The sequence below is a fragment of the Sebastes fasciatus genome, chromosome 24 (assembly GCF_043250625.1).
Source record: "Sebastes fasciatus isolate fSebFas1 chromosome 24, fSebFas1.pri, whole genome shotgun sequence".
Lineage (NCBI taxonomy): Eukaryota > Metazoa > Chordata > Actinopteri > Perciformes > Sebastidae > Sebastes > Sebastes fasciatus.
In genome coordinates this window covers 10,476,827-10,486,576 of record NC_133818.1, presented here as the reverse complement: position 1 = coordinate 10,486,576, position 9,750 = coordinate 10,476,827, and the positions used below count along the sequence as shown (strand labels likewise).

General features: G+C 45.5%; 1 long non-coding RNA gene across 1 annotated transcript in view; it reads right to left on the bottom strand.

The window, feature by feature from the left end:
- Nucleotides 1-2,990: 2,990 nt before the first annotated feature.
- LOC141763067 (uncharacterized) overlaps nt 2,991-9,750 on the bottom strand; it is a 64,034-nt gene continuing 57,274 nt past the window's right edge. The window contains exon 3 of the long non-coding RNA XR_012593002.1: nt 2,991-4,061. This is a non-coding gene — a long non-coding RNA (uncharacterized LOC141763067). The remainder of the gene's footprint in view (nt 4,062-9,750) is intronic.

Sequence of the window (9,750 nt, the reverse complement as noted above, 5' to 3'; positions counted from 1 at the left end):
TCGGCGATCCTCCACTCTGTCGTCGCCCCACACGTTAGAACGAATGCTTAGATAATTACTGTGTAAATCATGCCAATCAATTACCCAAGTAAGGGAGGTAAGGAAAACAGTCTGATGAGGCCCTCGGTGGAAAACAAGTCTGGTGGCACACACACACATATCCATGAATTTCATACAAAAATACAAAAATATGGTCCGTCCAGACACATGCGTAGCTCACAGCAAAGCCCACGTGCAGACATGAGACACCATCCTCCGCTCCGAGTGCCAAAAAGGTTAAAATGTCTCATTTTGATGGCGTTATGAATGGGGGTCGACCTTGGGAGACACAAGGTTAAGTGGCTCAGTCGGTTCACGCACAGTGCAGGCTGCAATTTTGTGTTCTTCAAGAGCACGTGTGACGTTTATGTGCGTGCTTTCGGGTGCGCCGCACATGTGTATCCCAGCGTGGGAGCGTGCGTGCACTTACGCAAGCGAGCGCGAATGTGACATCTCGCATATTTGGAATCCTCCGTTCGTTCCGCTACCGTCCCCTGCTGGAACACAGGCGCCGACGTAAGACCGGTTATGTAATTGTACCGCAACAGATGATAAATGGGCAGAGGAACAGCGATGGGAATCTCACGACCGTCTACGTCAGCGCAGAGTGAGAAACCCCAGCGCCAGGCCTCTCCTTGTAAATCATTTTTGTCTGTGTCTGTGTGACAGAGTCGAAGGGAGGAGGAATGAAAACAGGAACGAGAGATTGAACGGCTGCCAAGGAGGACAACAAGGCATGTAAACCGCAGACTGAGATAGAAGAAGAGTAAACGAGACGGAGCGAGTCCACGGACGGACGTCTGCTTGACCAAGCGAAGCGCGAGCGTAATCGACAGCGTCGGTGACGAAGTGATCGGCTCGGAGGAAGGATTTTCCACCTTTCACTCTTCCGTGATGAATTTCCCTCCTCTGCTCCAGAGCTCTTCTTTGCGGTGTACCTTGCTCTGTCTGTACATTCTGCAGGCATCACACAATCTCGGAGATGCTCAGCTAGTTGGCTCGCGATCAGGTCGTTGTACGAACTCAGCACATCTCTTCCTCGCTGTCCAAGCCACATATTTAATCTTGGCGAAGGGAGGTCTTTCCAAGAAGGAGTGATGACCTGAGTTATTGCTCTCTCTCCTGATGCAGAGGATGACCTTACAGCTTAAATGAGGAATAATGAGGATTTCATGTTGTGCTATAGACATCTTAATGTGCAAATTAATGCTGAAGCGAATAGCCAATTGATCGATTAGTCAATCAACAGAATATGAATCGTCCGCAAATGCCAAACACTCACTGGTTCCCTTATTACAGGTTTCCTAAATGCGATGAAAAGTCCCACGGTGAACAGGTTAAAGGACGTGTTTAATAAACTGCATTGACTATAATAGCTTCCAGCTATCATCCCTGTCTCCTATGTTTCTGCCTTTGCTGTAATAAAACAGAATTCAATCAGCTGCCTTCAACAATCAGAGCAGATTGGAAATAAACTGCTCCTCCCAGTCATCAAATCGTTGCTAACTGACTTTGCACGCAGAATAACACTCTGTCCGACTGAAATTTCCCCACCACACGCAACCGGGCCGGTCATTGTTGAGGGCGATCTTGCTATTCTCGCGGAAGCCACAGAGAGCGCCGGCGAAGCCCCTCGACGCCCAGCCAAAGAATGCAAGGTGCAAGAGCAGCAATTTCCCCCTCCTCTTTCGCCGGCTGTCTCAACACGCCACACACAGAGGCCATCATTACGGCTGGAGGAGCAGGAGTCCAGGTAGAAGGAGAGGAGGTGAAGAAACATGCTGGATGTTAAACAGAAGATATTTGGTTTGTAGAATCTCTGCATACTGTGTGGCCTTGGGTATATCGCTCGAGAGCTGGACAGAATATGGTCAAGCAGTATCCGATCCATATTGTTGTGTTTGTCCAGGTGCGTAGCAGCAGTCGACAGGGCTTTGGAGGGTGGGGGGGGGGGCGTTGAAGGGGTTTATGGGGGGTCTTGTTTCTAAGATAACACCAAAACACAATTAACCCCCCGTGACACACGAGAAGGACTTCCTGAGCCTCAGCTATACCAGCGGTTTCCCCTGCCAGCCATCCAGCATGAGTAGTAAGGGCTTCTATTGTAAAAAGGTGTGTTTACTTTGGCCTGTGCTCACCTTTTTGCCATTATAGCCCCCTCCCGCCCCCCCATTGCACACATGCACTCTTTGCAGCTGAAATCCAACCCTTATTGCAAATTACCTTTGTCACTGAAAAAAAAAAAACCTCCTCCTTCGGTAAAGAACCAAATGTTATTTTTCTGAATTTCATTGGCAATTTTTTGGTGCGTGTCCCTCCTAACATTCCTGGCAAAGTGCTGTAAAATAAACGGCGGGCCACTAAATTTCAACGAGCTGAGATGGAGCGGGGCGAGAGAGAAAACAAGCACACGCCGGCGAGAAAGTGGGCAACCGGTATAGAACGCAGAGCTCTGCGATTTGTTGTTACAGATGGCCACGCTCTTAGCAGGCCTCGGTAGATTTTCATTGTGGGAGAGCGGTGAGTGTGAAAAGAATAAAAGAATCAATTGTGAAACGTGAGAGGTCGAGCGAGAGATCCGCGCTGAAGACACTGGAGGATTTATTGTGTTTGCATTAACCATAGAAGCTCTACGTGCAATATGGTTCGGACCTGAGAGGGGCTTTAAGTGTTGGCGTGCGGTGGAATCTCGGTACTGTGATTTCTAACATCCGATCCTGAGATTACTGAAGATGGAAATGTGAGGAGCGGGTTTGAACAATCATAAATCAAGGGAATCAATACACAGAAGCTCAGATGCAGAAGGCTGGTTCAGTAACTAAGCTACATCATTATGTATTTAAAGCTGCTCTAATCAATATTTTTATATAGCTACATGACTACAAGTCTCTCTATGGAGCTTTATAGCGTCTTTCGGTGCACCCGATTCGACTAAAGGTGCGTTATCAGTCGTAAGCCTCATAAATGTGGGTCAGTAGGGGCCTGCTGCACCTACTACATTGTAAAAGTGAAAGCGTAGCTTAAAAGCAACAGGTTCTAACAAGTTGTAAAACTGAATTTATACTCTTATCAACATGGGAGTGGACAAATATGCTTGCTTTATGCAAATATATGTACATATTTATAATTGGAAATTAATTAACAACACAAAACAATGACAACTATTGTCCAGAAACCCTCAAATAATATGCTTAAATCATAACATGGCAACAGCTGTCAGTGTGTCAGTGTGCTGACTTGACTATGACTTGCCCCAAACTGCATGTGATCCCCATAGAACCCATTTTCATTCACATATCTTGAGGTCAGAGATCAAGGGACCCCTTTGAAAATGACCATGCCAGTTTTTCCTAGCCAAATTTAGCGACTAGCTGGTGAACATAGTTGAGCATCTAGCAGAGAAAGAGCCAACAACAGAGCTAAAAGGAGAGTGAATCCTGGAATGCTATAGGCCATGCAGGTGTTTATCCCACAGCTGCATCTCACACTAACAAACTGTTACTTGTTCCTCTCTCTGCTGTTTGAACCTCGGCGTTATGACCGGTACACATCAAGGCGTCAGAGTTGAAAGCAGGGTGCTGCAGGTTTATAGTGAAGAAAGTGATGATCCAGACCATCCTTGGACCATTATTAGATGTGGTTGAACCTCGTCTTTTACTCAGACCACAGTATAAACACCATATTCTGCGGACTTACTAACACACTAAACCAGCTATTTGTGGTTGTACAATCTGTAATCAAAGATTTGTGCTGCGGAAGTCATAAATACACACAAACACTTGCACGCATATCTGGTGTGTGTGCACTACATGTACATAAGTGGACGTTGGCGTGCACATGTGCGTCCACAACTGTATTTATGCGTGGGTTTTGCAAGAGGGACAGAGAGGGAGGGGAGGTAACAGCTGGCCACAGCTTCACAGCTCAGACTCACCGATTCGTGGATGCTTCGCCGCCACGTTCCCGGCGGAAACAGCTGGAGTTGTCGCCGCTCAGATGCGCCATCTTCGGCTTGAAGCCACCTGGAGGGAGGCGAGGAGTGTAGGGAATGAGCCAAGTTAAGAAAGTCAAATTGAATTTATGTCAAAACCATTTTTATGCAAAAAAAAAACCCGGTGCTTTCCAGAGAAATAAAAAGACACAGAAATTAAATTACAAACAAGAGGAAAACAAGGGTGGTGGCTGAGGGGAGGGGAGTAGAACAAGGGAGAAGAATGGGAGAAAACAGCTTGAGAGAAATACACTAAGGGTGATTCAGGTACAAGGTGAAGCAATAGAAGAGAGAGACGGAGCGAGGCCTCCAGGCTGAAGTTTGAGCTCCGCTCCTCTCAGCTCTGTGGTCGCAATTTCCCCTTCTCCACTGTAACCCAAACCTCAGGCAGCTCGTATGAAAACACTCTATCTGTGGGCTTGGAACGCACGTTGACGTCAAAAGGCTTTCCCCATGAGGCCCGCGGGGACACTCCTCAACAGCGCCTGCCCACGTCAACAGAGATAAGTGCGCCAAATCTCTCTCGTCCAATTGCCAAATTACTCTTTACGCTCGGGACGTCCCTCTGTGTGTGTTGTGCTCCTCTGGGTTGAAGGTTTCACTGATGTAGGCCGGTGTGACTTCCAAAGCAGACATTGACGTGGTAGTAATCAGCTGGACTGTGTTTTGTTACGTGCAACAGAAAAAAAAAAATGTTATTAGGTGGTAAGCACACTCACTGCTGTGGTGTTTAGGACTTCTCATAAATGGCTTGTTAGTCAGTGTCTACTGTGATACCAACAGTTCCGTTAATTGTTCTCAAATTAAAGGTGCAGTGTGAAGGATTTGGCGGCATCTAACGGTGAGGTTGCAGATTGCAACCAACTGAAACTTCTCCCGTGTGCCGAGCATGCAGGAGAACTACGGTGGCCAACGTGAAAACACAAATGTCTCTCTCTAGAGCAATGGACAATAAATTAATAATATTACGAGAATAAAGTCATAAGTTTACAGAGGTGAAGTGAACCCGGTGTCAGGACGGCTGGAGAAACAACACCTGAGGACTAATATGAAAAACTTCAGGTTCAAGTCCAGCGCTGCTCAAAGTCACTGATACATAATCTTCTGTCCTGGAACAGCAATAAAGGTCGCGCAGGCTGAACAGGTAACACCTGTACAGAAAGCAACATCATCAGCACAACAACAACAACTGTGGCCCGGCCGACACCGGCCCTCTCATCTCCGCTCCGCTCGGCCTCCTTGAAAAGCGTGTTGGTCCATGCTGGCGAAGGTGGGAGGACCGGCTCAACTCTGTAATCAGGCCTTCTCCCTCCCAACAGACAGCTGTGTAACCAGGTGAGTCGCAGGGCTTTCATCCTAATGACAACCCCTGGCTGACTGCTGTCAGCGGGGCTAAAGGGGCTTAAGGCCAACTGCAGGGAGGATTAGGAGCAGGACTGGGAACAGCAATAGGTTTTCCATGCTGGCTTCATTACGTAACAAAATCTGCCCTTTTGGAAAGCAGGGCGGGCGCTGGTGGGATGATTCGCTGCTGCTGGCGGCCAGTTTCGTCTAACGTACAGCGGCGTCGAGGTGTTTTTCGCCAGATGGACATCAGACCAGGTGCACGTTATGAAAACGAAACAGCGAGGTGACTGACATTGAAAAACACACACGGTCGAATGTCAATATACGACTAAATCCAGCCACATGTACCCCGATCAGCACTCAGCATACCACTTTCACATACAGATCCCTTACAAAGAAAAAGTTAATAAACATGTGTGCGTAGGTGCACGAGTGTAATAATCCTCACGTTGAAGGGGCTTACAGGTGTATTGCAACGCAGGAAATTTCTCGCCACCAGTAAAGTTATTCCCTCGTGGGAGACTAAATGTTCCCCGCTAGATTTGGGGCAGCGTACCACACAAAGTGCAGACAAACACTGTAATGATTCTCAATAGAGTAATCATATGGAATTAGATCCTTACAGGTGTTATGCAAGTGTGCTGAAATGTGCATTTGTTCTGCAGAGGGGTCTCGCTGAAATGAGCAAGAAATGCGATAACTTCTCTTGCAAATTATTTGCTTCAGTCAGATAAGACCACAACCACCACTGAGCCCTTCTCGAGCAAGATAAGACAACTTTTGGTTGATTTTGGGACTTTTTCAGACTTTGAACAGCTGTATTTGTTGGGTGTATGTTAGTTATTTATCACTGGTGTAGAAATTGAGACCAATGGACGGGACTTTTGACTAACCAAAGGATGAATTATCTCTATCTAAGTTGGAGCTTTGTTGCGTCAACCAAAAGAAGTTGTAGTTTTATTGCCTAAACCTAAAAAAGCTGTTTTGTTTGTGTTCAAAGCGTTTATTCAGTTTTACGTGTTAAAACGTGTTGCTTTTAAGTTTCGCTTTCACTTTTACGACGTAGTAGGTGTGACAGGCCCCTACTGACCCACATCTATGAGGCTGATAACGATTGATAACGCACCTTTAATGAGCTGAAAACAGTTGAATCGGGTGCAGAAATGGCCTTCAAAAACAGCTGTATGGACATGATACAATACAGCAAAATACCTGCATTAAAAATCCATTTAATGATGGCACTAAGGAGGTGGAATTTATCATCACACGCTGAAAATTAGCAGCATATAAGTAATATATTATAATTAATATCACGACAGAATCATCAATCCAGTTATCAATAACCCATAAAAACATCAGCTACTGTATACTGATCAACACTTGCGAAATCAGAACAGAAAACTGCTGCATAATACTGTACCCCTAACAAGCGGTGTCTGGGTTGCAGACACTGTTAGGGGTTACAGCCGGCCTATCTTGACATTGACATTGTCCATGTGTCAGCTTAGCCCCCTCCTCCAAACACACCTCCCTCCACTTCTCTGTCCATTTCTCGGAAGAGGCACTGAGGAGCTGTGGACAGAGCATAGGCCTCTCTTTCTCTGTTAAACCCCCCCACACCACCACCACCACCACCACCTCCACCTCCACCTCCAACCAACCTCTCCCTCTCTTTCTCTCTGTGCATCTCAAGCTATTTCTTGCTGAACATCAGAACATTATTTGAAACATTTTTCTTAGATATCAACCGTTTTTTGATGTTCAATTCATTCCTGGAGTTTTTGCGTGATTTCCTACATTCCCCAGAATGCCTTGCAATGACCCAGACAGAACAAGCCTGGACTTGCTTTCAACACATAGTTCACAGAGTTTACCGCAAACAGATCTACACTATTTAGCCAGATCACTCAAATGCACCATGTCAGTCTTACAGCTGCATTGCATTCTGGTCAACTGAGGCTATCATCAGTTCTAATATTTGCCAAAGAAAATGCTTCTGATTCACTATAACTGCTGAATATTTTGTGTGTTAGAGGTCCGGTGGTTGACTTTGTCTATTCTGAACAAGTGCCGCAAGATAGCAGCCACGTCCACCTACCAATGGAGAACATCCAAAGCATGGAAATATGCCACTTTTTTAATCTGCTCTGGTTACACAAAAACAAAAACAGTAAAAGAAGGCCAAGTGGTTCAATGTTCCAGGACTAAAAAGCATCATATTAATGGTGTCCGTGTCAGCCAAACACTCACTTCACTCTCTGAAATCTGTGTTTAGTTTAATCAATGGGTATTTTCTAATACGTTTGCAACGTAATCTAGATGTTAGTTGCTTAACTCTGGCATTTTTGGCATAAACAGCAGCTCTCGAAGGAGCTGCGATAGCAAAAGCTGCAGTGTCGGAGGCTGTAATGTGAGAGCAGCTGCAGGCCTGTGCAGACACCTCCATGCAGCTCAGACAGTGGGGATGCAACCACACTGCCCCCTAGAGGCAGAAAGGGGAACTTCTGCACAGAAAAAATGCACTGATTCATACACATAAAGACACAATGTCCTTTGACTTTGACAGTTTCAGTTAATGAAAGGGTGTTATCTCCATTTGAGGAATGTTTTCATTTTAAAATATGGCGTGTTAACATTATGCAAGTAGCTCCACTGATTACAAACTTTATTAAATAACATCATGTGGATTCTTTTCTCTGCCGACTTAACTTTATTGAGACGTTCACAACAACCTCTGTCTAGCTGCAAAAACCCATCAAAGCATCACATTTTGATGACTCGTCGCTACTGCAGTCATGTTTTACAAGGTATGCCGCGCCGTCAGGAGTCTCAGCAGGCCTCATTTTCACTGCGGCTTTGTCATTGCAGTCCTGGTAGATCCAGTTTTAACTTATTTCAACTTGTCTGCCCTCACATAACAGCACTGCTGAATTAAATTAAATTAAATATTTTGTCATCCCTGACCTCGACCGTGGGATTTCTGTAAAAACCGGCGCAGACGTTTGATGCAGCCGGTGTTTGAAGGCATAATTCTGTCCTCGCGTAATTACGTCTCTTGTGAAGGATGTGGCGGTTTCCAGCGTGAAGGCCCGCGACAAAGCGACCGCCAGACTGGGGTTTATGATGCTTAGACTTGCTAATTAACTGACTAACAGTCGCCTGCTCAGCATCACACCATTCAGCCACATGTGGATATCAGCTCAGTGGCGAGTCGAGACTAGTCTCTTGTGCTGAATCAGCTCCTGCTGTACATTAAGGACACATTTTGCCTTGACGTCAATGCAATAAATACCCATGTCCTTGTTGCACCTATACTAGTCTGACTGAAGCTTGATCTAACATTCTCAAGGAGCAAATATATAGCATTTAAACCTTTTACAACGTGGTAGGTGTAGCATGTCCCTACTGACCCACATCTATGAGGCTGATAACCACTGATAACGCACAATCAATGAGCTGATAACAGTCAAATCGGTCAACAAAAGTTACAAATACATACAACCATTTTTGGTCCTATCCATTTTTGATGTGGTTGTTATCATTGGTATATCCAAAGCAAAGCCATCCCTGGTTCATGTCAGAAGCAGCAAATACAAACCTCACCAGTCGCTGCCATAAATGATGAAATAACTAATGCATTTTGACTAACTGCAGCGAGACACTATTTACCAGTTAGCACCACCGCAATAACCACTATTAACTACCAAGAGGGCTCAAAACATGTTTTATACGCCTAATAAATGGTTATACACGGCGGCAGCGCCACACTTGGTTCCATGCAAAACTTGACGCAGACAGGCAATATAAAAACACGCATAGCATGCATAAAAAATGTTATAGCTGACCATTAGCTGGAAACGTGTTGGCTGTTACAATGGTGCAATAAGGGATGTTTCGTTTTATTGCAAATTGATGGAGTGCTCCATTGTTCATGCAGCCTGTTGCTACTTTAGGCCTCTTTGATTGAAGTGCAAACATTTGTTTAAAAGGCTGTTACTGACGGGAGGACGGGACCTGAGTAGTGGCATCGGAAAAACCACAGGAATCTAAATGACATGGATAAAATGGGACAAAATCTTTATTTGAAGAAGCACTTTCTGTTGTCAATTTGTCACTGTCATCTGTCACCGACTCTTTGGAGGGTAAGAATGGGATCCTTCAGCTTCACGTGCACGCCAGACTCCTTTTTATATTCAATACCCTTTCTCAATAGTCTATCGTTCGAAATCTCTCAGTCCATTTTCCTCCCTCTCTGCTTCTCTACGCCTCTTCCCATGGGGTGAGTGGGTAGGATGTGACTGTTAGAGTCATAACAAGCCGGTGGAAGCGAGTCAGACATGGGAGCCAGCAGAGGAGTCCTGCCGCTGCGCCCA